Genomic DNA, 25,407 nt, shown 5'->3' with positions numbered 1-25,407 from the left:
ATATTCACAATGCCCTTCTTGAATATTTCCCTTCACTACAGAGTCTGGACAGTAAAACAAGCAGAACTCTTGGGGGCTCCGAAGAGAATTTTCAATTTTCTTAGAACCAAGAGGTTGAAAGCCAACGTACTGGATTGGAAGGTTAAAAAAAACAAAAACCAAAAAACTCTGCTCACAACTCAGTCTCTAAACCAAAGGGAGAAACTGCTTTTATAGACTTTGTGTAATGTGAGAAAAATGAACTATTTGTTTAAACCACTATCAATCAGCTTTTCTCTTACATAAACTGAAAATATTTCTGAGATAAATACTTACTAGTACTTAGACAAAGTCATAAAGTAGGTGATGGAAACAGAATTCATACCGATGGCTGACAGATCCAAAGTCTTGACTGCAATTATTATGTTAAGGATATGCACCAGTGTAATAAAAACCAAGTCTTTTCATGACCAGTCCAGTGGTTGTTTTGGATTGAGGGGCTGGTCAGTTTATAACAGTTACAGCCATTTTCATTGTAAAATGTTACATTCTGGGCACATCTTTTTTTGTTTGTTTCTTGAGACAAGGTCTTACTATGTATAACTTAGGCTGGGCTTGAACTTGCTATGTAGCCCATGCTGGCCTCAGGCTCCTGAGTGGTATGATTATAGGCATGTGCCACCTTGTCTAGTTCACATTCTGGATATAACTTCATAAAATATTCCTCCTCCAAAATAAAATTGCTCCAATTTCATTGATGTTCAGAATAGGAACAAAGGGATTCAACTTATTAACTACAATCAGTTATTTTTTGATTCCTTTCTTTAAGTATCTATGACCTTTTATTCACTATTATACTTTCAAATCCAGAAAAAGTTAACATCTGCATACAGAAATAATTTTTCTTGTCCATTTTAATATAAATTTCATTTGGAGTTTCAAGTTGGTCACTAATGAGTCTTGCCTTTGTTTTCTACTAAATAGACAAGTGTCATTTCATCAGACTAAGCATCTGATAACACTTAGAAAATAAACAGCAGACTATTTCTGGAGGGTTACTTATCTCCTTATAAGAGTGCAAACTGGAAGATTGTTGGGAAATATTTCAAAGCCCAAAACAACACGGGTTGGTGGCTGTGACCAGCTGTTGGCAGCTGTAAGGATTTACTCTCCAGTGACATGCTCTCGTCTGTGGTTATGACTGGCCATTACATGGGAGGACTAATGGGGCTGCTCCTGGAGGTCGGAGAAGCTTACGGCATATTCTTCATGTAGATTCCTAAGAGCAGACACCCTCTGTGACGCTGATAGGTCACCTCCCAGAACCAATTAGCTAAAAGTCTGAAATCACTGCTCACAGATCAAGAAAAACTGCCTCGTGAATGAACTCTGTTCATACAGAAAGGGCCTTTTGTTTTCTGTTTGAAGACCTTATTCAACTCTAAGGCCCCTTCCATCTACAAAATTCAAAATTCTACAAATGTGAACAATCAGCTCCAATGAATGAATCCTTCCGGCTTTATAATGAATGAGTGCTTTTTTGATCACGAGGTTGTATTTTGAAAGAGAAAACTGTTTTCAAATATAGCTTCCTGACTGCACCAGGTGTGAAATGGGAAATAAAAAAACCAAGCAATTCTGTTGACCATCTTTAGTTGTTCCTTTCAACACTCTTTCAGACTGATGCTATTCTTTACATTTTCTATTCTGCAGACCAAGCTAGATCTTCTTTTAAAAAAGTCTAAGGACTACCTAATTTTAATTAAAACTCAGTAGAAATCCTAAAAGCTGAAAATTTTCTGGCAGACTGGTACCAATCTCCAGCTGAGTAGAGAAGAATGAACGGCCCTCTTTTGTGGTTAATACTAAGAACTGGCGACAATCTTCATTTTGGCCTCTTGGGATGAACCAAGGTAGGCTGCAAATCAACATGCATGGAGTGACAACATCTTTATAAGGTCTTTTACTAGCCTTTATTTTCCTGCTTCAAAATACAATGTAATTTTCTTTAGGCTTCTACCTTTTCTGTGCCATTTCCCTTACTAATTAGAGCATTTGTCAAAAGTCTCAAACCCCACAAAGAAAGCATGTGAAGGAAAGCCTATGTTTCTTATAGTTGGGTACACTGGAAAAGCTTTATTGGGCAGGTGACATAAGAGCTAAATAAAGCATAGAGAGGATTGTAGTAAGTACACGCTAGGGAAGGAGTAAAAGGAAGCTCTCAGGAAAGAGAAAAAGAAGCGTTACTTACCATGTTATAGATACCATGCTATTTCCATATAAATTCTCATCTAAATTTCAATACAGATGACCCTAGGAAAAGTGGATATTATTATTCTTTCAGAGCCTTTACTTTTAAGAAAAATTTCCAAAGGTTATAGAGTGAATCAGAGGTGAGTGTTTTTCTCAAGCAGAAATGTGGCTCCAAATCATCTCACTTCCCATCACAGTGGTAAACAACAGTAAGAAAGCAGAAAAGAACAAGGCCTATTGAAGGAATGGGAACTGAGTCAAAATGGTGGGCAAGAACATACCATGCTCTCTGCATCTGTTCTTCAGGTGCGACCAATTAAAAGAAGGGCCCCAAGAGACAGACTCCAATAGTGACACAAGACAATGAAGCTGTTGATCATTTTGATCAGATGACTCAGAATAGGCATTAAGTGGTATCTTTCAAGAAACTGCCATCAATTCTGGAGCTGATGGCCCTTGTTCAGGACTATCATGGCTGCTTCCTTCATTATTTCCACATGGCAACACACTGGAATGAAGCTAAATGCTGAGATCCCAGTGCCACCAGTCATCCGGCTTGCCAGATCCAAAGCAGTATTATTCAATGAGACTTCACAATTGCTTCTTAGTAAGTCACACTAATTCTTCAACTATATCATATACTCATTCAATAATTACCAACATTATCATCCCCTTTCCTATTTCTCTGTTTATAGGCTCTAAAATAAGGCCCAATACACATGAACTATTCTATAAAAGTTAACTAAAAAATGGCACAGAGCAGGCATTAAATACTTGTTGAAAGAATAAACAAAGCAAATCCTTACATTAAAAGAAGTAGGTGAGAAATATTAAATTACAGACTCAAGGAAATACAGTGCAAAGAAAGATAGTAAATACAAATTGGAGACTCTTGTCAGGCTGGGGCCTCCTTGAATGCTAAGGTATAGAAATCTGACTTCATTTTATAGGCAACAAGAAAGAGAATGCTGCTGAGAACAAAGAATCTTGAGCATAGCTGGGTATGATGGTACACCCCTATGAGCCCCTTGGCTGAGGCAAGAGGACTGCCCAGAGTTCAAAAGTCCATCACCAGGAGTTCATTATGGGTACATAGTGAGTTCAAGGCCAGTCTGAATTACATTGCAAGACCCTGTCTCAAACCACCATTCCTCAAAGGAAAAAAATCTTGAGCATGATAGTAGAGAGTGGAACAGTGCTACCCAAAATGGTTGTAGATTGTCAAAGCACAACCTGATGGTATCAAGAAATAGTTGAGATGACAGTGAATTTTCAGAAGAGAGAGGGACAGAAAAACTGGTGGAAAGCAGAATCCTTGTCTTTGTTTCACAAAACTTACTTTTTAATAATACCAGAAATCTCATTCCTCCAGTATACAGTGCCCTGGTATTGCCAGCCTCTGGTCTTGGTCATCCTTCTATTCAAGGATCCTCTTTCTCTGACTACAAAAATTGCTGACCTAACTTCTCATCTGACTACTAAGCACAATGTGAAACAGCCCAGAATTGCTTTAAAATGCTTCAGAAGGCCCCGCCTCTGAGATGGGGTAAAAGGCCAGGTATACTGGGTACTTGCTCCTGTAGAAAAGACAAAATTTAGTCAGGTGAGGTGGTATACACCTGTAATTCAGGAGGCTGAGGTAAGAGGATCCCTGTGAGTTCAAGGCCAGCCTGGGTTACAAAGTGAGTTCAAGGCCAGCCTAAACGGCACAGTGAAACCCTGTCTCAAAAAGCCTCACTAACTCCCTAATAAAAAGAGAAAAGAAAAGATCTGCCTAAGAAATTCTCCACTTTCCCCATCCAAGGACTGCAGAAATAAACACAGGGATCATCTCCTCCTGCAGCAAATGCAAATAACTCACAGAGACGATAATTTCACCCTACAGTTTCCCTTGCCTTCTGGGTACACTGTGGAAAGGCTCTCTCTGACCTTCCGTGGACCCACCACTTGTGCTCCGGCTCATCCTTTCACCTCACCTTATACCCTGACTGTTAACATTATACTTCTCCTTCAAGGTTTACCTTAAATGCTGCCTCCTCCAGGCTGCTGTCCTTGATATTTTAAGTAGAAAACAAATCACCCTTCACTTAAATCCCTTCACTGCTGTAAACCTCTTCTCACATATTACAAAAAGACTTGTGTAGTAGCTTCATGAGTTGTCATATATCCTACTTTATTCCTTCAAAAAAATTAATGTTGAGGTGAGTGTCCACGTCACTGAGACATTCTCCATAGTTCCAAGTATAGCACATTATTTTGTATGAAGTGGAGGCCCTCAAAACACTGGTTGACATGAATTACTGAAAATACTTAATTCAATGAGCTTTTCTGTACATTACTTTAGGGCACAATTATCCTAATTTCACAAACAAGAAAATGAAAGTTCAGAAAAGTTAAATAATTCAGAAAAGAAGCCATGCTATCCACAAAAACTGAGTCAAAAGGCCTATATAAATGGGTTCAGATGTGAATGTGGGTAATTCGTGGGTAACTGCTCCCACCTTAATCACATAACTCACCAAAAACATAGACTAGCACTTTTTGGGAGAATTAATTTGCTGATACTTACATCGGTGGCCTTAGAAATTCATATAATCTGAATCAGCAGTGAATTTTTAGAAACTAATCTTAAAAATATCTAGAGATGTAGACCCTTATGCCTGAAAATGATCCCTATATTACTGTTCCAAATAGTGAAAAAAATTAGTAAAATCTCTTGCTTCCCAGTTGACAGACTGAAAATGTTTACTTTCCTTCCTCCCAAATCCCACAGAAGTGGAATCGTAAGAAGGAATAAAGTAATGAGTACGCTTAAGGTGAAGAGAGAGGAATGAGGGAAGAAAAGAAAGAGGCTAGAAATGTTTAACACTTTCCATGATGGAAAACAGCTGTAGTTATATTGACAGATGCACTGCATTATAGATTGCTTCTTTCTCAACACAGCTATATATTACCCTAATTCAAAAGTATGAGGGAAGGCTGCAGGCAGTAGCGTGGAAAGGTACTAGGTTGGAGATCATAGCAGCACTGTCCAAGAGCAACACGATGCACACAAGGCACATTTTAAAACCCCACTCCCCATGACAGCAAGGTGTGGTGGTGCACACCTGTAATACCAGCACTCGGGAGGCTGAGGCAGAAGGATCACTGTGAGTTTGAGACCAGCCTGGGCTACAAAGTGAGTTCAATGCCAGCTAGAAATACACAACGAGATACTGACTCAAAAAAAAAAAAAAAAAAAAAAGGCCAAGGCTATATAACTCAGTGGCATAAGTGCCTGCCTGGCAAAAGCAAGGTCCTGGAGTTTGATTCTAGGTACAAAGAAAAGAAAAGCAGAAACGAAAAAAATCTTCCCCACGGTGAATATAATCATTATGTACTGTACTAATAAAAAAAAAAAACCAGTAAAGAGGGGATGATGCAGGAAGATCAATGTGGGTTTGAGACCAGTTTGGGTTATAAAGTGTGCTCAAGACCAGCCTGAACTGTACAGCGAGCCCGTCTGTCTGTCCGTCCGTCTATCTGTCTCTCTCTCTCTCCCTCTCTCTCTCTTTTTCTCTCTGTCTCTCTCTCTCACACATACACACACACACACACAGTAAAGAAAAAGGAGAAACACATGTTAAAAATATATTTAGTCCATAGGTTCAAAATACTACCACTTCAACATACATTCATTATTTAAAATGAGGTATTTCCCTTTTTGGTTCCAAGTCTTTGAAACATGGGTTTTGCACGTGTTTGCACGGGTTATAGTATATCTCAACTCAGATAAAACAGATCTCGAGCACTCAACAAACACATGTGGCCTAGTGATTACCATGTTGGATGCAGCAGAATTACAGAATAAGGGAAGCAAGGTAGGAAGAGATAAAGGCTAATTCTTGAGAAGTCTGTCTAAAAAAACAGCTGGACTAACCATTTTATTTATGCAAGGACTTACAAAATTTGCCTCCTCTGACTATGCAAGAGCATTGAGAAACAGCCCTGAACTGCTTTTAAATGCCTCGGAATGCCTGGTCTCTGACAAGGAAGGAAAAGGGCAGATATACTGTGTAATTTCTCCTACTGACAAGACAAGCTTTGCCTAAGGAATTCTGGCTGAACCCAAAACTTCCCTACTCTACCACCACAGAAACAGAAATAGAGACCACCCCCTGCTGTGCCAGAGGCTGGTCAGATATTATGTAACAAACCTACAAAATGATTGTTATTTTCATTTTAAGGATGAGGAAGACACTGGAATCAAACTAAATACTTCTCTTCGCAGGTATGCCCCACACCCTTCCCCTACACTACACAGCCTCACAGGCAGGAACAGGAGGGCAGAGTAAGTGCACCAAAGTTACACTGCTAAGAGACAGGAGCAGAGCTGCTGACTAGTCTATTCATAACCCTGTACATCTTTTAAAAAAAGAAACAAAATTTATGCTAAGTGAGACTCAGAGACTCTTTCAGGATAGTAAAAGTGAACAGCCTTAAACAGATCTTTCTTCTTCAAGAGAGACATTAAATATCAGCAGGGCAGAGGACCTCTGAGTCTGTCATGGCTGGGGTAAGTAATTTACCTAGTGTAACCACAGCACTTAAGAGAATCCAGCAGTGCAGAGAAAAACAGTGGGAGAAGAGGGGGACTGACTCAGTATTTGGTTTCCAAAAGTAAAACTTGCACCATATAGTGAGACTCAGCCACTGAGCTTGATGCTCCCAGGATTAACTGTGTGGCCAGGTACCTAACTTCTCCTTTCTGATGGGCCAGTTGCAAAGTTTAAAAAGAACTCAGAATAAAGCTGTCTATAAAGGGAGTACCAACAGAACTGTACTTCAGCTTCTGAGACACATACTTAAGCAAATGGCTGAACAGGGAAATGTTGGTCACAGCTCTTCTGCACGTCTAATGGCATAAGGTTGGTTGGGCTGGCGATATGTCTTCAGTGCAGCACTGCTGTCATTTCTAGAGTTAAGCAATCATGGATTTGAATTTCTGAGTCGTATGTCTGGGCAATGTAACCTTTCTGAGACTCTTTCATATATATACACATATATATATGTATGTATGTATTTTTATAACTCTATACACCCCAGTGCTGAGGATTGAACCCAGGGCCTTGGGCACTTGATCACTGAACTATATTCTCAGCCTCTCCTTCATTATTAAAATGAGGGTAACGCTACTTATCTTAGAACACATTTCTTAAGAATTAGTCAAAAGATTACTTTTGTATTAATCCTTGTCTCCCAGTATACATAAAAATTAACTTTAACTGGATTATAGACCTAAATTAAAAGCAAACACTAAAAACTACTAGAAGAAAATAAAGGAGGAAGTTCTTTGTGATCTTGGAGTAAATAAGCATAAATTACAAAAGAAAAACTAAGATAACCTTATCAAAGGTCAAAGCTTTTGCTTTTCAAATGGTACCACTAAGAACATGAAAAGGCATGCCATACATGGGCAGAAAGTACAAATCACATACTAGAAGAAAATTTCCACATTTCTGTCTTAAAACAAATTGATATCCAGACCATTCAAAAAGCTCTTACAACTCAGTAACAAAAATATAAGCAACAAATTCTATAAAAAATGGCCAAAAGATTTAAACAAGCACTACTAGGAAGGAGATATGCATAGAAAGTCCAGTTAGTGCGTACACATATACACATACACACACACAAAAGCCTTTTTAACGTCACTAGACATCAGGGAAATTCAAATTAAATTCCAACCTCATAAATATCATCATCCCCAGATCGATCAAAAATGCCTAGAATTAAAAAGGTTAGCCATACTAACTGTTGATGAAGATATAGAACAACAGAAAATCACATACACTGTTGATAAGTAAAACAGTATCATTCGAAAATAGTTTAGCAGTTTCTTAAAATGTTTAACAACATTTATCATATGACCTTAGTTTTTGTGTATAGCAAAGAGAAATGAAAACACATCCCCACAAAGATTTTCAAGTGTTGTTATCAATTTTATTTAAAATAGAAACAGGAGTGGGCATGGAGACACAGGCTTATAATCCTAGCACTAAGGAGGCTGAGGCAGGCGGATCACTGGGAGTTCAAGGCCATTCTTGGCTATGAAGTGAGTTCAAGGCAGCTTCAACTGCATAGTGAAACCCTGTCTCAGAGAAAGAGAGTGATAGACAGACAGAGACAAAGACAGAGAAAACAACACAAATGCCCAGCAACAGTTGGCTTTTGTGGGGGGGTACAGGAAATCGAACTCAGGACCTTGTGCTTGCCAGACAGGCACTATAATAATAAGCTGTATCCCTGGCATATTCACACAATGGCAATGGCATAGTACTCAATCCAAAGAATAACTGTTAACAACATGGACACATGTATAAAGTACTACACTGAGTGAACGAAGCTAGACCAAAAGTGATTCTATTCATTTAAAGCATAAACTAATAAACAGATGAGTGTTTTCTTGGGGTTAGAACGAAGGAAGGCACAGATTGCAACAGGGCAAATGGAATCTTTTGGAGATGATACCAATGTTCTACATCATCACTGCAGTGGTCATTTCATTCCATGAGTACAGACATCTGTTAGATTTACTAAATTTAAACAGATGCAGCTTACTGTGTATAAATCACTCCTTAAAGTTGATAAGAAAAAAAAAGTAATTCCCTCTGGCACTCCTATTGCCACTAAATCAAGTTAGCAAGCTACTATCTCTTATATCATAATTATATAATGCTTTATATAAATTGCTCAGAAAATGAGTGGTATGGCAAAAAAACTTTCCATCAGGTATTAATTAGATGTATGGCAATATGCTAAGCACTTTATGCATACTACCTCATCTAATTCTAACAAATTTGACGAGGTAGTCATCATTATCTATAGATGAGGAAATAGGTTCAGGAGATTCAAAGTCTTCCAGATGGAAAATACTGTTACAATTCAATGATGGATCCGAGATCATTTAGGGTATCCTCAAAGACAGTATTTATTACTTCTTACAGTGCTTAGGTCATCCTCAGAAAGGTAGATCCCTGAGAGCCTAGTGACAGGAAAAGCTCCTAAAGATTACCTTCCCTAGGACTGGGAAATCCTCTCATATGAAAGAGTTTCAACAAATCTTTCTGAAAGGAGCATGGGAGGATGGGATGTGAGTAGACTTCTGCTTGTATGGCCAAGGAAAGTCCTCGCACTTGGCTTCAGCATTTGCTGATATTTTGTTAACTCTTGGCTCCTCCAAATTCACCCACCCACTGGTTTCCCAGAGTCAAAAAGTCAAAATATCTTGGCTGAACAGACGAATGGATCACAGATGACAGAGGTTTAAAAAAATCATCTGTAATATGTTTCTTTTTAAAGGCAAAACAAACTGCACACTTCTTATTCTCTTTGAGCCGTCTGTCTTGTGAAACATTCTGTTGTCTCTATTTTCATTAATCACAGTGGAAAATGTTAGGCAAGTGGGTCATGCTGAAAGTTTAAGTAAATTACCCGTCTTCCTACTCAGACCAGCTGTAGTCCATCGCCCTTGAGCCCAGGCCAATAGATCAAGGAGAACATGGTTTGAGCCACAGAAACTGGACCTCAGAGGAAAACCTTGGGAAATGAGGCTCTGGAGAGGTGGATCAGGAGGAAGACCAACACTGGAGATCAGAGTACTGACCTTGGCTCTAGGACTAACTATCCTAATCATCTACTCATCCGTGAAACTCTTAGCAAGCCACCTTCTCCCAGAACCTCCAAAGATTGGACTGATCATGTTTTCAACTTTTGTCTAAGGCTCATTTCTCACCAAAAATAATATGCCTTAAAATTCTCATGTACTTCCTCTCTGAGAAATGCTCTGCTGCCTGTTTATTCCACAGAAGCCAAGCTTCACTTTCTAAAATCTGTATTATAAAAAAGGCAGCTTTTCCTTAGCTCATAAATTGCAATATAAAATAAAAAACTTTTAAAAAATATATAGGCACACACTGAAATTCTGTGATAATCCTGAGTGAGTGCTATCGAGTCAGGGATAAAATGCTGCAAAGCAAGTTGTGGTGCTTTGACTGTTCCTCCTTTCCATTCCTGATACACCTGAACTGCCATTTTACTAAGTACCCTGCCACCCGCTTCCCTCATTAGGAATTCACTACAGTGACATGTGCTTTTATGCTCATTTAACTAAAGCCTCCCCAAACTGTGCTCTGCTGATTGTTTCTGGTAAGCAACTTTGGAAAATAAAAATTCCCTCGCCATGCTGAACAACGATGTGGGAGAAAGACACATGACCCAGGAGGGGACCTGGAACGTTCTCCCTTGTGTCCACTTCTGTCCTAGGAGGATGGAGGGGAGGGAAGTTGGGAAAGATTAGCTTTTAGAGGAAACAGACTTGCAGGACTTTTGCTACAAACAGTATGGTACTGTAACAAGTTATTGCCTGAAGCAACTGTCAGCTCAAACTCCTGCAGAGAACAAGAGAGTCAGAGTTCCCTCTAAAATAGGAGGGATATAGCCTAGTGCTGTACTTGTATTCAACTCCTGTGTTGGATACCATTTAGTCACAAATACTCTTTCTCTCTTTCTCACTGTTACTCTCACTTTCCTCCCTCCGTACACAGTGTATGCAATGTATTCTCCATCTCCCCAAAGAAGTAGAACCCTTTATTTCTGTAAATGAAATTTTGTATAGATCCACAATATCCAAGTAGAAACAGGTCTGCTCTGGAGAGTAGGGGTGCCCAGGAAACAGCTCAGTTGCCATCAGCCCCTTCATCAGGGGCCTCTCTGGATTCCAAGGGCCACAGGAACACTACTAGGCCTAACTATTTTGCTCTCTGCCAGAGATTCATAATGCCTGTGGAATTAATAATGCCAAGTACCTAGTTAGTCAAGACCCTGGTGGGAGGAAATAAGCAGGGATCCAGGCAAGCGGACAGGGACCTAGAATTCTGGCAGCGGAATCCAAGCGTTTGGTCTGAAAATTCAGATCAAGTTCTGAGAGGACTTGAGAGAAAACAATAGATCATGGTATAAAAACCGAGGAATTAAAGTATAAAGACCTAAACTTTGGCAGGGATTAGACCAAAATAAACCAGGCAAGATCCCTTTTCAGTTGGGGGTGAAAGTCAGAGGTAGACTAGCTTTAAGGCTGACTTGATGCTATTCCCAGAGGTCTAGGGCAGGTTCTTAAATTTCACCCATGTCACCCTGCTATGAACTGAATGGTTCCACAAACTGTCATAAATCATAAGGGGACAGAGCCTAGCACGACATGACAGAGCCTAGCACGACATCACAGCACAGCACGTCTGGGTGCCCAGAAAGCTGTGAGCTGAGGATATGCAAATCAGATGCTGCTAACTTTTAGAGTACAGCTCACTGAGAGCCCCAGTAGCCATTTTTCCCTTTACTTTTGTTACAGGGGTAATGTTTTGTTCAGAATACTAGTGGAGATCTCAAGATCTCAGGGGAAGCAGACATCTCTTCCAACCTCAGGACTGACTCACAATTGTTCTAAAGCAACTATGTAAATCTCATTTTGCTTGGCTGGGTCTAGTCTAGAGAGATGGGCATGTGTCATGTAAGTTTTCTGGGCAGGGAACATGGTTGAGCCACTGAAAGAACCCTAAAACATCCTGTATCCTACTTTGCTAAATGAATGTAAAATAAATGTCCTTGTAATTTAAGTCAGTATTGATCAGATTTTCTGTTAAGTGCATATAAAGGGTTTCCTGACCCACTAACTCATGTGAGAACTACATTAAAACTATGAGTTTTATATCTTTTATTTTTGAGATGGAGTTTCACTATGTAGTTCAGGATGGCCTTGAACCCATTTTGTAGACTAGGCTGGCCTCAAACTCATAGCAATCCTCCTGCCTCAATCTCCCGAGTGTTGGGATTACAGTATGTGCCACCACACCTGGCAAGTTTTATATCTTGTAACCTGTATAGACAACATAATTACACATAGTATCTTGCCTTCAATTTTAGAAGATTTTCAAATTTCAAATCAAGAATCTGTATTCTTGATCAGTGGTTCTCAACCTGTGGTCTGTTCATGGATGGGGAGCATGACCACACCTCAAGGGTTTGTTAGAAATATAGCATCTCTAGCCCTACACTTGATTTACTCAATCAGAAACTAAGAATGAGGCTCACCAATCTGTATTTTATCAATTTCTCTAGTTGATCTGATTCATGCTGCAGTGTAAGGATCACTGTACTGAGTCCAACTTTATTCAACAGAAAACTCTGTAATAACAGAAATGTTCATGTATACGATGTCTGGTACTACTGCAACTGGGTGCCTAGGACTCAGTACAGGTCTTAAAATGTAGCTAGTACAACCAGGAAATTGAATTTTTTATGGTACTTAGTTTTAATTTATTAAAATTTAAAAAGCTGCCTATGGATAGTGGCTTTTTACTGGGCAAATAAGTAAACACTAGGGATTTTATGTTATCAAATAGCTGCTGGTACTAAACTATAAAATAAGTCACTGGCTCTCAAACTTAAATGGGCAACAGAATCACTAGAGGGGTAGGTAAATAGTCTGACGGCCCCACTCTTGGAACTTACAACTTAGTGGATCTGGCTGGCCTCAGATATTATGTTTCCCACATGTTCTCTGGGATGTGGCTTCTGCTGGCACTTTGAGAATCATTGAAATAAGCAAAACTTGCTTGTGCCGTCATTAACTTATGCCTCAGGCCTAGCATGTATGTGATATTCCTGAAAGATGATGAACCTTGATAGAGAAAAAATTTTGGAAGGGTCTACTATGATTCAGAGACCACAATTACCTCTTCATAATCATCAGATGGCAGGCTGCAAGTTTTGTCCAATGGACTTCATTTTACTCCTTACTTTTCTTTATTTTAAAGTACTAACTCATAAACTGCTTAGATCTTAGCATGCACAAGTTGTGTGTGTGTGTGTGTGTGTGAGAGAGAGAGAGAGAGAGAGAGAGAGAAGAGAGAGAGAGAGAGAGAGAAAGAGACAGAGACAGAGAGACAGAGACAGACAGACAGACAAGACAGACAAACTAGAGAGAGAGAATGTATAGAATTGCTGGAAACTAAATACTCAAGAGTCAAAAGTCTTGACATTACTGTAGTGGTGGTATAAAAGGCAACAGGACTAGTATTCTGGACAGGAGATATGCCTTCTCAAATAACACCACATAGGAAACCATATACACCAAAGACCAGGTTTGGTCAGCATTACAGCTTTCGAGTGTTAATGGGAAAGGCAAAAATCAAGGACACACACACAGGGGACTTTTCTGAAGGTCAAAAAAGCAACAATAAATAACAAGCCCAGAAAAGCTTTTAAATCTGACCTTTTCTTCTGCTGAAGCCATTCGCCTTCCAGCGTCTTCAATCTAATAGACTGAAGTGGGCTGAAATGGCTCTTAGGAGCAAACTGGGGCTAGTCTTTTCCTTAATGCTGCCTCTCCACTGCAACTCAAGCAGCAGCACCATTACTGGTAATTACATCATTATACCATAATGGAACACACACAGCGCAAGAGAAACTGCCCACAGTTCCCCAGTGGAGGAGAGGAGAGGAGAGGTCTCCTTCTTCATTGTCTGATTTCTGTTAACCCCTATATTCAAAGACAAACCACATTTGGGACACGTCCCAGTCTTAAAACACAGAACACAGGAGGTGGTTAGGTGAACTCCTCCATCGAACAGGAATTTTGGAAATCTGGTTGTAGTTCTCCCGTTTTGTGATGAACACTACATGACAGTGGGAAATCATTTGTAGCTTACATGTTTCACTGTTCTCATCTATAAAGAACCACAAAGCTTCTGGGCAACAGATCTCAAAATGTCCCTGCAGGCAATTTGGGAATGGACCATGTGATCACAAGGAGCTCTCCCACAAAATTTTAAGATTTTGTTATCTAAAAAGACCCAGGAATAGGGAAGTCAGGAGTGAAATAAAATATGGAAAGCCAACTTTCCTCAGTCTTCACCTGCTAATTAGACAAGGATTCTTGCCTCTAATTTGTGGCAGATCAGCCACATCTATGGGTCAGATCAGCCTCATCAACATTCCTAGCATCTTTTTAAAAAACCAAACTCAGAAGTCATTAAATGATCACAGAACACTACCCCAAACAGAGAAAGCACATAGATGTACAAGGTACAGTGGGACAGAAGTGGGGCTCTTGAAGTTGTGGCTGTCACCAACTTCTTATGTGACCTTTAGTCGTCTCTTAATCTCAGCTAACCTGCCTTTAAGACTCAGTGGTAGAGAGGTGAAGGGGTAGAGTTAGACTCTCAGCCCAAACAGTTTACAATTTTGTTACCTCTGCACAGGTTTCAAGTACATGTACTACTCCGGGGTATTGGGGGCACTTGAAGATAGGCAGAAGTTATCCCAAACAACAGGCCAAATGTAAGATTGAGATATTATTAAAAAACACATTCTCAAGGCTTTCTCCTATCTAAGAGGGGAAAAATTAACTCACAGATCTCAAGGAAAAATTAAAAAACTATATATTAATTATTCCATATTTCAGAATTTTCCTTTTCTAATTGTTTAAAAGGAAGAATGTCATAATGTGTTTTTTCCAGTTGTCTTCTAGTCCATACAGAAAATATGAGACTTTGGTTTCCCACAACACAGTAGTCTAGATATCCTGAATGATCTTTCCAATCAAAACTAACTTTAAAAGCCAAATAAAATATTCCTAAATATTGGGCTTAGAATACAGTGCAGTGGCATATCTGAGTTTGCTTCATGATATCCCCACGAGATATATGTATGTATGTATACACACACACACACACACACACACACACACACACCTAAACATTATCTTTTAAAATGCAACATGCTGAACTGTCAAGAAAGTAAGGAGGTCAAATGTGGTCCCAGCACTCAGGAGGCTGAGGTATAAAGACTGCTGCAAGTTCCAAGGCCAGCCTGTGCTACGTACAAGTTCAAGGCCAGCCTGAACTACAACTACATAGTGAGACCTTGTTTCCAAAAAAAGAGAGTAAGCAAGTAAGCAGATTTCAAGAGAATCGTGGGATCAAGCCCAGCCCAGGAAACTTAGTGACTTTGTACAATCCTTTCTGTTCAAATGCACACACCTGAAATATCCATTGATGGTGAGCAGGTAAATAGAATGTGTAACATGTGTATATATAATATATACCACACCTCACAACTCCTCCCCTCCAGAGTATTACAGCGCTTTAGAAAGGAATGGAATTCTGACACAAATTGCAACATGAATGGATTGTGAACTTCTTTTATTAAGCCAAACAAGGCAGTCACAAAAGGACAAATACTGTATGATTCCACAAACATAAGATCCTTCCAGTAGTCTAATTAATAAGAGACAAGATGTGGAACAGTGGTTGCCAGGGGTTAGAACAAGGAGAATATAAGTAGTCACTGTTTAATGGGTAGGAGCTTCAGTTTTACAACATGCGAAGTTCTGGAGATGGATGAATTAGGGTAATGGTTGCACAGCAATGTGAACATTACTTAATGCTACTGGACTATCACTTAAAATGCTAAGGACTATAAATATTATGTATATTTTGCCACAATAAAAACATTTAAATGAAAGCAAAAGTGGAAAGAGAGAGAACACTAAAGCCACCTTTGCCTTGAGGCTACATAAGATATACCCCTGACAACTGTAGTGGCTATCTGTAGTATGGAAAGAGATGAAGCCTAAGGCTTGTCAAGGGCTTATTCTTATAATGAGGGTGTTGCCTTTTGTTAGCCCAAGAATAGCAATTAGACTAACAGTTGACTCCACAGTAGTGACTGTAAAATCTGGACACTATAGGACACCATTTTCAGTGTGTTTAAAAACAAAACAATATTCAATGCAGAACACTACAACCGTTGAAACATTTTCAATAATGAAATCAAAACAGGACTAGGGGATGTAGCTCAGGAAATATAGCACTTGCCTAGCATGGGTAAGGCCTTTGGTTCCTTGCCTAGCAGAAGAAAAAAAATGTAAAAGGCAAAATAAATATATTTTCAGATAAAACAGATTGCTACAGACAAGCCCTCACTAAAGGCAATTCTGAAAGATGAATACTGTAGCAGGAAAAATGATGCCAGCTGACAGGACTGACACAAACAAAGATACTGACAGATAAGAAATCTGAACACCATCAGTATAAAACAAGGAAATTACTTGTGTGGTTACAAATAAGCAACATAGAAGTAAAATATCAGACAAGTTAGAAAAGTGATCAAAGTTTAGGAATTTTAATATTCAAAAAATTATTCAGAAGGTGAAGGTAGAGGAATGGTAGCACTCCAAAAAACACTATCTGATGGCAGAAGACATGATTAAATTAAGAACTTATATAATCTATGTGGCTTCAAACTGCAATCATAACTACACAGCAAGATTTTACTGCGAGAGAGAGTGCCAATGAACAGACACAGACATACATAGATGACTCAGACAAGAAGGAAACAGTGACCACAGAGGTAGAGAACAGAATGAGGTAACCACAAGACAAGGAATATCGGAATATTTGGAGCCAACAGAAGCTGGAAATAGCACTACATCTCCCCTAGAGCCTTCACAGGGAGCTTCGAACTGTAACACCTTCATTTTGGACTTCAGTCTTTCAAGGCTGTGGGAGAATGCATTTCCTTTGTCATAAGCCAATAAATTGATGCTAGTTTATTATAGCAACTACAGGAAATCAATACACAGAATAAAGATATGAATGTAGGCCAAATTGAAATATTGTATACGTGTTAATAAAGGGTTCCATTTTCTCTAAACGAATTATACTAAAGTATATTGCCATATATACAGACAGAACAACCAATGGAACTTAATAGTATGTCCACAAAAGATTACTAATGCATTAAATATTTATATAGAGGGAGGATCTCAAATCTGTAGTAAAAGATCTGAGATAGCATTTGAAACTTGAGATTGAAAAGACATTGTGACAAAGTTTTATCTGTAGCGCTAAAGACAAATCAGGGCAAACTCCAAATTGGTAAGAAATTTAAATTTTTTAAATGAATCTGTAAAAGTAAAGATAAAATGTGGTACATTTTTTTATAGGCTTTGAGTGTAAAAGTCTATTGCCCAATGTCTAGAAGCTATTAAAAAGATAGTTACAGGGACCAGGGATATAGCTCAGCAGCATAACATCTGCTTAGCAAGCAGGAGGTCCTGGGTTCAATTTCGGATACCAAAAAAAAAAAAAAAAAAAAATCATTAAAGTGACTATAACAAAAGCAAAAGATTCTACATGGCAAACATACAGACAGTCTGTCTCTTCATTTAGTCATGTAGCTGGATACAAAATCAAAACACAAAAATCAGTAGCTGTATGCAAATACAAACTCACTGAGTGAGAAATTAGGAGAACAACATTTTTCATGATAGTATCAAAAAAGAAAAAAAAAGATAATAAGAATCAATCTAACAAAGGAGGTAAAAGATTTTTAAGCTGAAAGCCACAATACTCTATAAAAGGAGACTGAAAAACGCACTAGAACATGGAAAGTTATTCTTTTTTCTTGGATAGGAAGAAGCAGCACAGTGAAAATGGCCATACTCCCAAAATTGTTACACAGATTTAATGCAATCCCAATCAATATACCAATAGCATATCTTACAGAACTAGAGAAAACAATCCTAGAATTCATTTAGAACCAAAAGAGCTCTAGAATAGCAAAAGCAATTCTGAGTCACAAAGGCAAAGGAGGGAACATCATAACCCCTGACTTGAAACAGTACTACAAAGCTACTTTTACAAAAACAGCATGGTACTGACAAAAAAACAAACCCAAGGATTAATGGAACAGAGTAAAAGATGCAGAAATAACTCCAAACATACTTGGCCACTTTATCTTTGAAAAAGGAGCCTAATGTCTTCACTGGAAGAAAATTGGCCTCTTTAATAAATGGTGCTGAATAAACTGGCTTTTCATATGCCAAAGATTAAAACTAGACCCATGTCAGTCACCATGCACCAAACTAAAATCAAAATGGGTCAAAGATCTAAACATTAAAACAGAAACACTAAATCTGCTGGTAGAATAGCTAAAATTCTTGAGGACATAGGTAAACCCCAAAAGCACAGGAAATATTACAAGGAATCAACAACTAGAATCTCATCTTATTAAAAAAAAAAACCTTTGGACAGCAATGAAACAACAGCAGGGTGAACAGACAGCCCACATAGCAGGACCTTGTAATTAACAGATCCTGTCAACCTCCCCAACCAGCTTTGCCCAATCTCCCAATCACCCAACACCCCAATCTCCTATCTCTTAAAAGGAGCCTCATCCTTCTCATATCAGTTAAGTTGTTTAAAATTTCCTATTTTGAAAACATAGTCTTTGTGGCTCTATTAAGGGCATATACTTTTATAATTATATGTCTGCCTGGATTTTCAATCTTTGTACAGTATCTTCATAAAGAGATTCTCTTTATCTTTTAGCCTTAATGTGTTCTTTGCTTTAAAGTCAAACACCTATAGTGGCACTCTTTTGAGTAGTATATTTACCTCTTGTAATTTTTTTTTCATTCTTGAAATTTTAACCTATCTGAGCTGCTGTGTTTTAGGGTAATTTCTTTTTCATTCTTAGAATTTCAACCTATCTGTGCTGATGGTTTATCTCAGTGGGGAGGTACGGGAATTCAAACTTAGGACCTTGTGCTTGCCAGGCAGGTGCTATGCTGCTGACCTATATTCCCAACCCACTATGCTGTTGTGTTTTAACTTTATTTTTTTTAAATGTATGTTGGAGGACCGTATTTCTGTTTAGTCTGACAGTCTCTGTCTTTTATTTTTTTTTAACTTGGAACTTTGGCTAATCTACATTTATGTTGGTTAAGCCAGTGGTATAATCTTTGTCTTTTAACTAGTAAGTTTTACTGATCTACATTTACCTTTTGTTATAGTGAATTTTTTTTATCTTATCTTTTGGACTTAATTTTTTTCCTTTCTCTTATTTTTATCTTTCATATTTGGAAACTATATCTTCCTTTTTTTTTTTTTTTTTTGGTACCAGGGATTGAACTCACGACCTCATGCTTGCCAGGAAGGCATTTATGTCACTGTGCTAAATTCCTGGCTCAGATATCTTTCTTCTTTGTTAGATGTCATGCTGTATATTATACATACTGTGCATGGTTTGAATGTGTCTGCTAAAATTCATGTACTAGAAACTTAATCTCAAATGTAATGATGCTGAGAGATGGAAGTTGAAGAGGTAATTAAGTCATTCAAAAAATAAAGGTTTTACCCTTTGGCCTTCAACTATGGGACCCTCAACCTTAGATTCATCAGCCTCTCAAACAGTACAAAATAAATCTCTTGTTTTGTTTTGGCAGTACTAGGAGTTGAATCCAGAATGTTCATACTGAGCTATATGTGCTGACCTTTTTAAAAATTTTGTATTTTGAGGCAGGATCTTGCTAAATTTTTCAGGCTAGGGTCTGACTTGCTATCCTCTTACCTCAGCCTCTCAAAATCCTGGGATTAGAGGTATGTGACATGATGCCCAGCAAATCTCTGTTCTTCATAAATTACCTAGTCCCACATATTCTGTTGTAACACCACAAAATACACTGAGACTATACTTACTTAAAAATTTAAATGGAATTAAAAATATATGCACATGGCTCTAACATCAAATATTTGAAAAGAATATTTGAGAAGTCTATTTGATGCTTCTGACACTTTCTGGTCAGTTCTAATCAATCGCCCAGTCTACCTATCTCTAACATATAATCCTGCATATTCTAAAACAGATTGTATATAGAAATACATATATGTATATGTGTGTATATACATATACATATATATACTGTTAACTCATTTTTGTATAAATGTTAGCATAAAGCACAATTTTATCTGTATTTGCTTCTTCTCTCCACATTAGTGTATCCTGATATTAACATTTTGATGTGTGAAGTTTTTTTCTTTCTTGTGCTTTTCTTTTAAATAGCTGAGCGGTGTTTCACCAATTGGTTTCCCTTCCCTCCTTCCCCTCCTTCTCCCTCCTCCCACCAATTTCTCTCCCTCTCCCCTCTCTTTTTCTTCCCTTCTTCCCATACCTCTATTTGTCTTTAAAGAAACAAGGACTTGATATTTTCCCCAGAAACAGTTTTCCCATCTCTGCCTCCTGAGGAGCAGGGATTGATGAATGTGATCATTATGTATATCTAAAAAGTACCAATAAACATAGTTTTAAAAAAAAGACCCAGAATACATGTGCAGAGCAGTCCCCAAGGCCCTGCACACTGACTTCTCACAAGAACTCCAACAGGTTTTCAATAGGATGGTGTAGACCTAACGCCAGCCTGAGGCGTGGGGTCCCAGCACAGCCTCTCAGGACCCTATGAGGAAATTCTCTTTGGTTTCCTTGAGATTTGATCAGTATAAAAGGACACAGATGCCAACAGTAGCTTGCTATAGTGGCTCTCCTCATGATGGCCCACCTCCTTCTTTCAGGGTATACTTTTATCTTGCTTTTTCCTTGGCCCAAACTCACTCTGCTCTAGAAGCAGTTTTTCTCTCACTCTTCACTTTTATTTTATTATTTATTTATTTAAGTCCTGGGGATTGAATTCACAATCTTGCTCTTGCCCTGCCAGCACTTATGCTGCTGAGTTAAACCCCTGGTCCTACTTTTTAAAATAAACCTTGCCATTGCTTTTTGCTCATTCCATTCAATTCTTTGTTCCAAATGAGAAGAACCTGGAATCTAACTCCAGCAGAGGTAAGCAACCCAAAGGCAGTAACATTTACCATAAACCACTTTTAGAAAGAGCTACGTGGTAACACTTTTGCCTCCTCAGATTAATCTTCCTTAGAACTGCTAAATCACCTTACTAAAGAAAAGATTTGCAGGACAGGCATGGTGGTACACTCCTGTATTCCCAACACGTGGAAGGCTGACACAGGAGGATCACCATGAGTTTGAGGGTAGCCTGGGTTACAAAGTGAGTTTAAGGCCAACCTAAACTAAATAGTGGGAACTGACTTTAAAAAATTCCTGAGAAAATTAATTGGGATGGAGAGAGACACTTCCTGTCTGGCTTTGGTGACTAATATTCAAACACCGAAATGGGAACTTACACATTAGCTACATAAGCATCTGTATAGCCAGACACTAACACAAATGGCCATGTCAGCAATGCTATTTGCTTATGCTTTAATTTCTTAAATTTCTACTCTTGAGAAGGTACTACTTTTTAACATATATTTGGATATATACAGTAAATGCTCAACAAGTGGTTTATTGAATGGTCTATTACACAGTTTTTAAATTTACTTGCTCCAACACTTATGAAGCACCCATCACAAACCAGGCACTGTGTCAATTACTGAGAATACACAGTAAATAAAGGTGTCCACTCTCTGGAAGTTCATAACCCAGTGAAGAGTAATAGAAGTAGTTGTTTTTTAAAAATCTCAAAACTATATACAGGTTTCAACAGAGCAGTACATAAAGGAAAATTGGAGATGAGAAGTAAAAGTTCTCAATTATATAGCATATACACACCCACTGATGCCACAATCAGGTAGATGTTACAGCAAGTTCCTTGGAGTTAAGTCTTGTTATATAGATGTGGGAGTAAAGTGAGGCAGAGGGGCTCAGAGCAATGAGAAAGAAGAATACAAGGTTTAGGAAAAAACATGATTGCTCAACAGCTTGGGTAAAGAATAGAATGTCATCTGGCAACTAGCTCACTGCAGCAATACTTGCCTAGCAAGGAGGTGGCCCTGGTTTGATACCCAGCAATACAAATGAACAACAACAACAAAAAGATAGAACCCACATTCCCTAGTGTCTTTTCCACATTGTTTCTTGATATTCCTCCTCCCTAGAAGCCTCTTCACTCCAATAGTGATCACAATCCAACCAGAAAGGCTATTTAAATTGCTGTATACTACCTATAAAAAATTAAACTTAAAAGTTTTATGAGATATCCTTACTGGACACAACTTGTACTACTCTTTATTTCAGTTCATTTTTAAAATGCTGGTAACAACAACTATTGCCCGACTCTACCACTTACTAATAGCTCTCAAATCTCATTTGTAAAATGCTTATTGTTTTTGGCTATAACAGGGCTCTCCAAACTGGAATTTCCTTGCTTCCCAGAGAAAGTCCCCTCCAAATATATTACTGAGCAATTACTATATGTGCAGCAAACACTGCACGAGGTTTCAGGTTTGCTAGATGTGATTAAGTTCTTTGAAGAGCATCACATTTTCCTGAAAAACCCTTTCAATACTGTACATTTGTCCAGGATATAGGTCAGTGGCAAGCATCTGCCTAGCAAGTGCGAGGTCTTGAGTTCCATTCGTGGTCCAACAACAACAATAAAAACTGTACATATTTACATATGCATACTATGTCTCGTGATTCATTAGATACCGAGTGAGATTTGGACATGTGATTTTTTGGAAAATCTTCTGAGGTGATAGTGCCTTGATAATCTGAAGTCTCTTCCACTGTTACAAAACAAATATACATTAGAAAAAGAAGTTTACCAAAGGACTAGACACAGACAAGGAAAAAATGCAATCTAGGTGAAGTAAAAAAAAAAAAAAAAAAAAAAAAACTTAATGCTGGTTAAAGTGCCACAGATAGAGCAGAGATTAGAACCCAGCTCCTCTAGTTCCCAGTATACTTCAGAAAGTTCCCACAATAAAAAAGAAGTCTGTCAGTATTCCTTCTCTTTCTGCATTGACCTTTTCTTTATCAGAAATTCCCCAAGGGACCTTGGCATACTAGATGCTAATTAGATTTCCTCCACCTGCTCTGGGATTTAGAGGGCAGCGCTAAGGCAGTGCTTGTCTCAGCTAACAAAGCCACTGGCATTTCTGGTATGCAGGGACTGGCCTCCAGTTCCTTAGTCAACAGCAATTAAAGGACTCCTATCCAAAGCTCTAAGGAGGAAGACAAAAAGGGAGGGGAATTACTCGGTCCCCAAAGAAGTACAGACACTGATGAGGATTGATTGTTGCTGCAGTTGAAATAGGGAAATCCTGGGAGATAGATATGGAATTTGGATGAGGCAAGCAAACTAATGACTACACATGTCCTTCTCACCCCTCTAAAGAATGCTACTGTCATCCAGATTAAGGGGATGAGGCCTTGTGTCCCAAAGGACTGTGATCTAAAAATAACTCATCAAAACCGCTTTCCTTTCTCTTCTCTTTTCAACGCACAGGTCCAAATTCCTCAGCCAAGAATGACAAATCTGGCACAATTCCACTCCTCACTATCTAAATATTATAATTTCATGAATTTAAGCCTGGAAATTCAGCCATTAATTGCCTTGTTACTCTGGACCAGCTACATTTTCTCTGCTTTGATTTTCTCATGTGCAGCTCTCAGAATTGATTTCAAGTTCAAACGAGACAATAAATATACAAATATTTTGCAAACTAAAATGTGGTAGAGAGGTTTAATACAACTCCTAACACAAACTCAATTAAAGTCAAACAGTTACTAAGTTTCTAAAACAGTGTTCATACAGAATTGGCACACAAATACTGTAACATAAACATTAGCTCTTAGATACACCAAACAAACCATAGAGTCTAACTGATGTGGGAATCACAGACTAGTGTTGGAGATAAAATTGGTAACATTTGATGAGTAATGAAATAGAATAGACACAAAGTGAGGAAGCTTAATTTATCCTGATACTATACTGAAAAGCAGGGTAAGGATTGTTAAAAACCTTCTAGGGCCTTGATGAAGAAAATAATTACAGTGGAGGTATGAGAAGAAACTATTAAATGGGCCACATCATGATGTTCCACCACAACACAGTAACATCTCTCTGCCTTTACTCACAAAGTTCTTTCTCATGAGAAATTATAAAATTCTGTGAACCATTCAAGAATTAATATCTATTATGTGCAAGGTATTTATTCTATAGATTCAAAACCTTACAAGGCAAGTTGCTGAACCCAGTGAATCTACCATCTAACAAGGAAGATAGTCATATATGAAAATTATGATTTAAGGAATACTGATATTTCAAAGGTAAAGAAGAATCCATTTCCCATTTTGGAATGGCGCAAACTGAAAAGTTCTCATTTCTGAAGCAGGAGATTAGAACATGGCCAGCCTACAGGGCAAGCTGAGTATGAACTGTCAGTCATGGAAATCCAGGACAAGTGACAGAGAAACAGTTCCAAACCTTGCACCTGGGACCAGAGAGTGCTTTCTTCAGTTCTTCCTGCAAGAACTCAAGCAGGTTTTTTGCTGTTTTTTTTTAAATTTAATTAAGTTTCAAGCAGGTTTTCGATAGGTTGGCCTAAATCTGACCTCAGCCTGAGGAGTGGCCAATACAAAAGATGATTGGCATTATGCCAGCACGCACTGTAAATTCTCTTGGTGGCTTACTATGTGCTCTTCTTTTCCTACTTTTAATTGGTCTTGCAACAGCAAGCAGAAATGCCAAAATAACAACCAGGATTTGGAGGCAGATTTATTTACATCAATTGGGATCATTCCCAGACTATCAGACCCTGATCTATGGTGGACCTGAGATTATATTAGATAAGCAAGCAGGAAGTACAGTGGCAGAATGGCTTGTCAATTGGGGACCAGTTTATACAGTGTACATCACAGTGACCAGCCATTTCTAAGAGACAGGAGCAACCAGAACTGGAACAGGAACTATTATTACCTGGGTGACTAAGGAACTGAATATGCTGGACAGGGGGATGAGGGACTTTTCTGCTACAGTCTGGGAAGCATATTTCTTCTCCTGTCTTTAATACCTTTAGTAAAGATAAAACCTCATTATCTTTTGTTTTTCTTGATCAATTCTGTTCAGGACAACAAAAATTCAGAAAACATCTCTAGAAGGAGTCCATAGCATTCCAGAACCAGTAACATTTTACTCCCATAGCCTTATACTAAGAGTCATAAACTCTTTTATCAAACAATATTTTTATCCTATCTGCCAGAAGACATTCTAGTTAGAGGGAAGGGTAATGAATGAAACAGGCAATCCTATTTTAAGGAGCATATGTTCTTGAACTATAAAGAACCAAAGCCAAGTGTGGTGGCACATGCCTGTAATCCCAGCACTTAGAGATTGGGGCAGGAGGATTGCTGCAGGTCTGAGGTTGGTCTCGGCTATATAAGCAAGGTCAAGGCCAACCTGGACTACACAGAGAAACCCTGTCTCAAAAGAAAGAA

General features: G+C 38.5%; 1 protein-coding gene and 1 long non-coding RNA gene across 2 annotated transcripts in view; both read right to left on the bottom strand.

The window, feature by feature from the left end:
- Positions 1 to 25,407, bottom strand: part of Gab2 (GRB2 associated binding protein 2) — a 187,797-nt gene that overhangs the window by 111,955 nt on the left and 50,435 nt on the right. The gene's annotated exons all lie outside the window — the stretch shown is intronic.
- Positions 1 to 25,407, bottom strand: part of LOC134477686 (uncharacterized) — a 105,432-nt gene that overhangs the window by 43,847 nt on the left and 36,178 nt on the right. Inside the window, exon 2 of the long non-coding RNA XR_010049827.1 lies at positions 1 to 25,407. This exon is cut by the window's left edge and continues 43,847 nt beyond it; it is cut by the window's right edge and continues 13,688 nt beyond it. This is a non-coding gene — a long non-coding RNA (uncharacterized LOC134477686).

This window comes from Cavia porcellus, unplaced genomic scaffold (assembly GCF_034190915.1).
Source record: "Cavia porcellus strain 051 isolate PalLab524CR breed Dunkin Hartley unplaced genomic scaffold, mCavPor4.1 scaffold_9, whole genome shotgun sequence".
Lineage (NCBI taxonomy): Eukaryota > Metazoa > Chordata > Mammalia > Rodentia > Caviidae > Cavia > Cavia porcellus.
Note: the sequence above shows the minus strand (reverse complement) of the source record. Positions and strands in the feature narration are given on the sequence as shown.